This window comes from Sceloporus occidentalis, unplaced genomic scaffold, assembly GCF_023333645.1.
Source record: "Sceloporus occidentalis isolate IW3139 unplaced genomic scaffold, rSceOcc1.0.p SCAF_5, whole genome shotgun sequence".
NCBI classification, from domain to species: domain Eukaryota; kingdom Metazoa; phylum Chordata; class Lepidosauria; order Squamata; family Phrynosomatidae; genus Sceloporus; species Sceloporus occidentalis.
In genome coordinates, this window is record NW_028316985.1 from 185,907,022 (window position 1) to 185,916,883 (window position 9,862).

The following is a 9,862-nucleotide window of genomic DNA, read 5'->3' on the forward strand; positions in this document are numbered from 1 at the left end:
CCCCTCTTCTCCTCTGTTTCTTATTCATCTTGATAGTGATAGCAAATTCCATCTATATTTCTGCCAAATATGCATTTTACTTGAAGATTGTCTTTTGCTGATTATTCCAAATGATATTGGTTAACGTTTGCAATGCTTTCTCTTCTTGGAAGAGTAAAACTTACATAAATGCGTCATGATAACTGCACCAAGAAACAGAACTACAGATGTATATTTCGAAAAACGTTTGAATTTAGGAGTCTGAACAAACTCTTCCACCTGTACTTTCAGAAGAGCAAGTTTTCCTTGAAGGAGAGAAAAAAAAATTCAGGTTGAAATCTCAGTAACAGTCAAGCCATCCTCAAAGGGGCTGTTCAGACCAGCATTTTGGGCCAGCTTGGGGGGGGGGGGGGGCAGAGTCAGGCATAGCGTCTCCACAACACATGTCACAGCTCTGCCTGTAAGGCGCCATTACGCCATGAGCCACTCCACACCGTGCATGGCATCAGAACGCTCCTCCAGCACTGCATCCAGACAAACAGCGCTGAAGGTGCGCCGTATAGCTGCACCGCCGTGACTATGGCACTCTTTCCAGGGTGTGAAAAGGAGACGCTTTTTGAGGCTCCTTTTCACGCCCTGGAAAGGCCAGATTGGGGCCGTGGCATGCAGTTGCCACAGCCCTGATCTGGCTGAAAAAGGGTTGGTCTGAAGAGCCACTATGAAAGCCTGTCTAAATCAGGAAGATGGAGCAAGCAACTTAAATGTGGATTTGGGCTACTCACTGCCATTGAGTGAGCCCTTGCTAGGCTTAGCAGATGAAGCAAACTCATAATCTGAGAGCATCTTTCTGTACAGTCAGCAATGCAGATTTCACACAGGGCTTCTCATAGGTCCCTCCGAACTCTAACCATTGTTCCTCCCATTTGCTCTGGGAAACCTCTAGCTACAAGTAGCTCTGAGGTCTTTTCAGAAGCTTTCAGCAGTGCCACCTATCTCGGGAAAGTTACTTTTTAGGGACCAGAATGCTTTAACAGGAGATACTGAGTCCCTTCACCAAGCAGACAAAGTGTAATCTCTCCAAAACACAATTCCAGGTACACCCCTTCTATCTGTCTGTTTTTGGATGGGGTGCAAGGGGTTATCCCTGTCCTAAATGTCCTCCAATACACACCTATCAAACCCCAGGAAGGGCTGCTAACTGGTGGGACGAAATGGGAGCTGACAGATGAGTGTACCCTTCCAACCCTTTCCCTTGGAGCCCTGGTGACGTAGTGGTTAAATGCTGGTCCTGCAGCTGCAAGGTTGTGAGTTCGATCCCAGGTCTCCAGGGTTGACTCAGCCTTCCATCCTTTCGAAAGTTGGTAAAATGAATAACCAGTTTGCTGGGGGCAATTGGCTTACAGACTGTAAACCACTCAGAGAGTGCTCAGTTCACTGATAAGCAGCATAGAAATGTGAGTGCCATTGCTGTTGCTATGCTGAAATTCCTCCCCTGTGGGCAGCTGTCAGGGAAGTGGGGTTTTGGGACATTGTGAAAGGGCTACAGAATTGCACTCTGTCCAAAAAGGTGCATTCATGCCATTAGCAGGTTTTTGGTCGTGGTTCCCTAAAATTAATTTTTCCCAGACCTCTCCCCTCCACTCCCAGGTTTTCCAAAACACTTAGCACAAAAGTGACACCTTCCCTCCATTCACAGACAGGGTCTCCAACCTGCTGTAATCCTTGCCAGGGCCATCTTGCTGGCCAAAGCGTCCAGCCATTCCCTGTCTTTCCATCAATTTCCATTCGTTTCCCCTTTGTCCTGTTGTGCAACAAACCACTGAAGTATTTTGAGGGCCCATTCCCACTTACACATAAATCTGATTGAAATTTGACTTTGCTCCGTGTCGGTAAATTGATTCCAAAATAATAATAATAATAATAGGATTTATTTATATACCGCCCAATCACTGGAAATCCGAGCGGTTTACTACAGAGGGGATAGGCTTACAATCTAAAAGGTCCGTCGTTCTCACTATGAAAGTGGATCTTATTGTTATCCCCCCTGTAATCACTTCTTTTTTGGCACGATTGTCATCCCCACTAGTTTGCACCGCTTCAAAATGAATGTCAATCATCTGTGCATCATAAGTGACATAAGCAGCACCCTGGGCAACCCGGCTTAGGAATTATTTTATGTGTGTGTGTGTGTGTGTGTATGTATGTATATATATATATTGAAAGATGCGATTTAGTGGTTTTGCAACTACTTCCATTCAAAGTGAGGCACCTAGTTGCAAAACCAATGAATCAAATTTTCTATGATTTTTGTTTAAAACCCACGCCTCCATAGGTCACACCACAAGCACAAAGGCAGCACTGAGGGGTGGTGGTGCTGGTGAATCTACCAAAAACCCCTCTGCCATTAGTCCCACTCCTCCATAATGATGCGACTCCAATCTGTCGTTCCCACTTCTTGAACACTCTTCAGAATCGATTCTTTTCAAAAGAACCTCTTTCAAATTAGTGTCCGGAAACATTGGGGTTTTTTGTCTTTGCTTTGCTTTATCACAACAAGAATTGATCACATTGCAACAGGAACTGGTTTCAAATGGGATTTATGGCCATTTAAACGAATCGGGAATTCGCTCTATTTCATAGAGGGGACGTGCCCTGAGAGTACCTGCTTTTTGGCCTCCTGCTGCTGGTGGTGGTGCTGCTGGCGGTGCTGTAACAAGAGATTTCCTTTGAGACAAAGATGCCCTTTTCGGTTTGGCTGCAATACAGAGGCATAAATGAAAAGTAAGTATAAAAATATGCACACAAATACAGAGAGAGAGTGGGAGAGGGAGAGGGAGAGAGAGAAGAATAAGAATAAGAATAAGAAGAGAGGAAATGTGCAATTTGCAGCCAAGATCAATAAACTGCATCAGTTAAGGGACATAAATAATGGAATAACTCCTAAATGTCACCAAAGGCACCTTTAAGACTCACTGAATTAAATGAGACTTTGGGGAGCTGATTTGGACCTGGAAAGCGTTCATGGTGGAAGGCTGCTATAGCCAATCTCTATTCCAAATGCCCTCTCAGACATGCCCCAATTGACTGTGGCTATACAAAATGTGAAGGCAAAGCCATGCCAACATTACTCCTTTTCCTTGTCAGGAAGGTTTTCCAGGACCCAGTTGTCAGACCCGTCTTAATTCTCAAAAGATAAAGGTGAAAGGGAGGTCCTAACATACAGACAACCCCAACTTCTCAAGAAGGACCCGTGGCCAGAGAAGGGAAGATAGAAACAGAAACAACCTACCTGGCTTTGCCATATTAAATTCTCATTCTGAGTATTGATGGCTGTCCTGTAATCTTTGCCTGCGATCATACAACAGAGTAGATGAAATAAGGAGTTTTGAAAAAACGTAGTATTGTAAAGTATAGGCACATGAGTGAATTTGCAGAAAGGCTGACATTACAAATAAAAACCCCACCGTCCTCCCATTCTTGTCTCTTTTTCAAAAGAGGAAAGGGCCCCCATGGCCATTCTTGCAGAGAGGTGAAAGAACATCTCCAAATCTCCGTCTGACTACAGCTCCAGAAAAGGTGGCCCTACGGTCCAGACACCTTCCTCTTGAAAATTGTGTGAAAGGCAAGGTGTCCGTGTCCCAGTTTTGGCCTCCTCTTGTACACTGCCAAGCCACATCCCTGGCCTTTCCTGAATGGCATCCCCTCTCCAGTGAGGCTTCTCATGGGACACAAGGGGCTGCCGTTGGGGAAATGGAAGGGAAGTTTGGTTGCTTGAGTCAAGCACTGGATGAAACTCCAAATCCCCCGTTCCAGAGGAAAACCTTCTCAAATGTAGTCCAATGAGAGAGAGCATCTCCTTTTCATGCTGATGGGTCCCAAACTCAAACCTCCACCTCTTAAGTTAGAAGACTATCCTAAAACACAACTGGGAGGAGGCACCATGAGATCAAAGATTACTGAGGATCTGGATTGATACCAAGGAGCTTCATACACTTGAAGAAATTAATTTTCTGGAGGAAACTTTGCCAGAATTTGCCAAGCAAGATGGAGTCACTGCTGCTGCTGTTATGTGTCTGAAGTCACCCCTGACTTATGCAGATTCTATTACGGAGTTTTCTTAGCAAGATTGATTTGTTGATTTGATTTCTGATCCATCTTTCTCCTGGATTTGGAATCCAAATTGGACACTCTGATTCATTTATTCTGAGGACGTTTGCCATAGCCTTCCTCTGAGGCTCAGAAAGAGTGACTTACACAACGTCACACAGATCGGTTCCATGACTGACCTGGATTTGAATCCTGGTCTCCCAGAGTCCTGGGTTTTTTTGATTTCCAAACATTCACCTTCCCAAAATATTCAATGCTGACATTGATTACAGTGTTTTATTTGTTTTATTTATATATTTATTGCACTTATATACTGATTTTCTCCCTAAATAGGACCCAGTGGATTCAATACAGCTAGCATAATAAAAAGTACCTATTGATCATCTTATATTCCATCATTTTTCATAAAAAGTCACCTAAGATATGGGCCAGAGACCCAGAGAGGTGTAGTAGTTTGAGCATTGACCACAGGGAGACCAGGGTTTGGATCCTCCATCAGTCACACTCTCTCTGCTTCAGAAGAAGGCAATGGAAAGCCCTCTCTGAAGATACCTTGCCAAGAAAACCCCATGCTAGGTTCAGCTTAGAATCACATCAGTTAGAAATTATTGAGAAGCGTACGGTAACATTAGGCCACCAGCGTGTCTTGGAATTGCCATTTCCAAACGTAAATGGACAATTTTGCAATTGCATTGCATCCGGATCTACTTTCAGCTTCACTCAATGACTTACAAGGTGAGATCTGGCATAGAAAAAGGGGGAAATGCTCCCGTGTTCTCAACAACATGCATAATTTCAGAAACGTCTGCCATATTCTGCCTTAATCACCCTTTATTTACAGCTAAAAAAAGCTATGCAAACACTGTACCTGTTGCTGGTCAAGAAGATGTTGCAGTGTCCCAGTTGTGCGGTGTTCTCTGCTCCAATCTGTTTTGCCTTCTTTCTGCCTCAGTTGTTTCATCGGCGGCTTCGCTTGCCTTCCTTTGTGACTCAGAAGATTCCAGAACTCTTTCCATTCACTTTATGCTGGTCCACCATTGGCTTCTTCCCAGACGCCAATGAAAATTCCAGACATAGCACATAAGCCGGAGAAAATATTTCTATTCGATTTAATTTATAATTTTTATATTAAATTTAAGCCAAGGGGCAGCACTCAGAAGTGCTTTACTTGTGAATTCCCGCATGGCAAGGGGTTGGGCTCAGTGTTCCATGTCGTTACTTCGAAAAATTCTGTGGCTGTATGATTCAAATGTACTGTTCAGGTGCAGTCTGAGGCACCATAACATGTGGATCAACAATCAACAATCTTAGATGTTCAGGAGACAATATACTATTAACAGACAACGAAAAAGATTTGGAACAATTTCTAAAGGAACTCAAAGAAGAAAGTCTAAAATCATAGAATCATAGTGTAGCAAGAGACCACAAAGGCCATCCAGTCCAACCCTATTCTGCCATGCAGAAACTCTCAATCAAAGCATCCTTGACAGATGGCCATCCAGCCTCTGTTTCAAAACAGCTTCCAAAGAAGGAGACTCCACTAAACTCCAAGGAAGGAGTGTCTTTCACTGTCGAACAGCTCTTACTTTCTGGAGGTTCCTCCTAATGTTGAGGTGGAATCTCTTTTCCTGGGGCTTCTATCCATTGCTCTTATGTCCTGTTCTCTGGAGCAGCAGGAAACAAGCTTGCTCCCTCCTCAATATGACATCCCTTCAAATATTTAAACAGGGCTATAATATCACCTCTTAACCTTCTCTTCTTCAGACTAAAAATCCCCAGCTCCCTAAATTGTTCCTCATAGGGCATGGTTTCCAGACCCTTCACCATTGTAGTCGCCCTCCTTTGGACACATGGCTTCAGTTTCTCAATGTCCTTTTTGAAATGTTTTGCCCAGAACTGGACACAATATTCCAGGTGGGGCCTGACCAAAGCAGAATATAGTGGCACTATTACTTCCCTTGATCTAGACGCTATACTTCTATTGATGTAGCCTATAATAGCATTGGCCTTTTTAACTGCCGCATCACACTGTTGATTCATGTTCAACTTGTGGTCTGCTTAGACTCCTAGATCCTTTTCAAACGTAGAAGTCTCTCGTTCAGACAGGTGTCCCCCATAATCCTATATATGTGCATTTCATTTTTCCTCCCTAAGTGCAGTACCTTACATTTCTCCATGTTGAATTTCATTTTGTTAGCTTTGGTCTAGCTTTCTAGTCTATTCAGGTCATCTTGAATTTGCAAATTTGACAAGTATGCCCCCAATTTTGTCCTCCAAGTCATTGATAAAGTTGTTGAATAGAACTTGGCCCAGGACAGAGCCCCACTGGACACCCCACTGGTCACTTCTCTCCAGGATGAAAAGGAGCCATTGTGGAGCTCCCTTTGGCTTCGGCTGGTCAACCAATTACAAATCCATGTAACAGTTACGTTGTCTAGCCCACATTTTACAAGCTTGTTTGCAAGAATATCATGGGGAACTTTGTCAAAGCCTTACTGAAATCAAGATATGCTATATCTACAGCATTCCCTTCATCTACCAAGGTGGCAATTTTATGATCCGGTTTAAACCACCATGGTTCCCACATAATTTGAATCGCTGAAGCAATTCGGAAAGGGGGCCATGTTTTTTGCCCATTTAACCTGCGTCAAAAAGAAGCAGGTAAAATGGGGTGTTTTTTGGGCTGAATTGATTTATTTAGAAATAAATTGATTCAGCCCAAGTGGAAACCAAGTGGGTTCAAATCTGCCCCTTGGAGCAAGTGGGAACCAGGGAGGCGGATTCAATTCTGCTCCCTGTGACACAGGGCAGCTGCAATGGTCCTGGCCTTCTGGCCTCTAAAAGTGTCCCTTGCCCCTCATACCTGCTGGCCAGTCTGTCTCCTCGGCCTCCTTCCTGTGTGACCCCCTTCCCAGCGTCCCTGGCTTCTGTGTGACTCTCCTTTTCTGCGACCTCCTGTGCTGTGATGGAACCCGGCACATAGTGGGAACCACTCCAGGACCGGAACCAAATGAAGAGTTCAGATCCAGAACCAGACTTTAAGGTAAGTAGGAATTAGGCCTGGGGAAACCAAAAGTGGTTTCATGACCAGCACATGCATCCTGGGGAATTACAACCAGGACACCTTGTATTGATGCTGTTGCCTTCAAGGACAGCAACTAGTGGCAAGTCCTGTTCAAACAGTAGGGCGAATAGGCCATGTAGATTATCCAGTGGTCCTGAAGGAACTCAAAAAGGGTTCTAAATACCATATATCATGTTTAAATGTCTAAAGGATGATATAGGAAGAAGGGTTATGTGCTTGAGATGCATGGGATGAAGATGAGCCTCTAGGCCCAGAGGGTAAGGGATGGCCACAAAGTGTTTGTCTACATCTTGACCCGTAGCTAGCCAACTGGCAGGTTGACTAGGGAAACCAGCCAGAGGAAGAATTCCAGGGTGCCTTCTCTCCAAAGTCCATGTATACTCTGTAGGTTATCCATCAGGCAGATGCCACCTCAAGGGCATTGGTGAGGGCCACAGCAAGAGCCTGACCTAGGAGGTCATTGACAAAGAGCTGGATAGCATGGTAGAATTGGAGGGGGGCAGTCATAGAGGACTCCAGGAGCCCCTTGAGGAGCCAACTGTCTTAGTACCCAGATTGATCAATGCAGTTTTGAACTGAATGGCGGAGGTCAGTACAGTGTTCAGGTTTGATTCCTATCTCATGCCTATGGTAGACAGTTTGCTGGACAAGCTCTGGCAAGTCTGGTATTTGTCCTCTTTCCTTTTGACCAAAGTCTATTGGCCTTGGTTACTGAGCCCTTTGATAAAATGGCCATGGGCTATTCCAGTGATTTCACATGCTCTTCAGGTCGCATGGACATGTACTGTCCTTTGAGGGGCTGATGGACAGGTTCTTGGCCCATTTAGGCAACTCTGCTGTGACATATTTACATGACAGCATTTTATATAGAAAAACTTGGAAGGATCACTGCACTCCACTTAAGATCAGTGATTTTAGCTTTATGGAAAGCAGGGTTGACAGCCCACCGTGTGAGATGTCTGGTTGCCAGTAAACAGATGCAAACTTTATAGGCAACAAGAAGATTCACCTGGAACAGATGGTGGCATATGTGTCCAGTTGCCCATCTCCTAAACAACAACAACAACAGACACATAGCAATTCCTAATACTGGTCAGTTATTATCAGCCATTTATCTCCGAATTTGCCACTGTGGCCATATTCCTCACTGGCTTTATCTTGAAAAGCGCGTCACAGAAAATACAGTGATGGAAGAACACAGAACAAGAGGCCCTCAAAGTACTCTGTTGGCACCTCTCAACCAGTTTTGTGGGCACCAAACTTCTCATTTAATGATAATTGGATTAAGTGATAATTGAACTAAGAAAACTTTTGGGTTATAGGAAGAATTCAAGATAAAGGAATAATCAATTACAACTTTATTTTGGATAATGGTCGAATATGAGAAAAGAAGATATTAAAATTGATTTAATATAATACATTTAATGTTAATCTTCTAAAACATGGCCACATAGCCCGAAAAACCCACAAAAACCCATGGATGCCACCCATGAAAGCCTTCAACTTCACATTTAACATTGACTTAACTTATATAAGATGTAATATATGACGATGATTATAGATTTCTATTTTTGAACAGTTAGTTTGGACATATTTGGAGTAATGTAACTGAAGAGAACATATGGAATTTATAAAATTTATTACAATTTAAAAGAAGTGAACAAAAATAATAATTGTAATTAAAAATATAAATTTAAATGTCACGAAGAATATTCTGATTATAGAAAATCAAGAAAGAAACAGCAGCTCGGCAGCAGAGAGAGAGAGGGAGGAGACCCTGGCCATGCCCACCCAGCGCCTTCTACAACAGCAGTAGCAGCAGCAGGGAGCCTAAGGGCAACAGGAACTGTGGGAAAAGGAACATACTGATCATCAACTACCACCAGCCACTTGCGCAGCAGCCTCAGCGGCAGCAGAACACAACATAAATGCCCCGGGCTGTCAAAAGGCACACCTCCAGGCGGAGGAGCAGCGCAGACGTGATGGGAAGGGAGAGACCAGACCAGCGGGACCTACTAAAGGCCCCCACAGTTTTCCACCCGATGTCGGAGGAGCAGCGCGGGCGCAGCGGGGAGGAAAAGTAGGACTATCCGGTGGGACAACCCCTCAAACTTTTTTTTTTCCAGGTGAAGCAGTGGGTGATTTTTTTGGACAAAGTGGGTGGGCGAGTGGGGATTTCGGGGGCTAAGACAGAAAGGACACTTATACAGAAACGCTGAGAATTAGAGAGGGGAGAAAGCAAAGGAAGGAATTTATAGTAGACAAACAGGCAGGAAAAAAGGCACCACCCAATAATGAAGATTGTTTTATGCTATTAGAAGAATTTTTTAAAAAATGGGGTGGATATAAAAAAGGAAATCTCTAACAAAATAAAGGAGGAGATGAGAGAACTTAAAGAAGAAATAAAAATAGAGCTACAAAAGGAGATAGAAATGTTTAAAGCAAACATATTTAAAATTAGAGAAGAAATTGAAATGATAAATAAAAGAATGAAAGAGACTCAAGAAAAGACAGAAAGTCTAGAGAAGAAAGTTTGTAGCATAGAGGAAAGACACTTCGAGGAGCAATATAGTAAAGCAAACATAGAATTAAGGTTACAAAGGAGAGCAATTAAATTAAGAGGGGTTCAAGAACAATTAGATGAAAATCTTATCACAAGGATCATCCCAGCTCTGGCACAATTTATTGACT

General features: G+C 43.5%; 1 long non-coding RNA gene across 1 annotated transcript; it reads right to left on the reverse strand.

Moving 5' to 3' along the window:
- Positions 1-216: 216 nt before the first annotated feature.
- Positions 217-5,023, reverse strand: LOC149313293 (uncharacterized). Its single transcript, XR_016281457.1, has 4 exons — positions 4,955-5,023; positions 3,269-3,327; positions 2,642-2,734; positions 217-284 (listed from the first exon to the last, which is right to left on the reverse strand). It is a non-coding gene; the product is annotated as an uncharacterized LOC149313293 (long non-coding RNA).
- Positions 5,024-9,862: the final 4,839 nt, after the last annotated feature.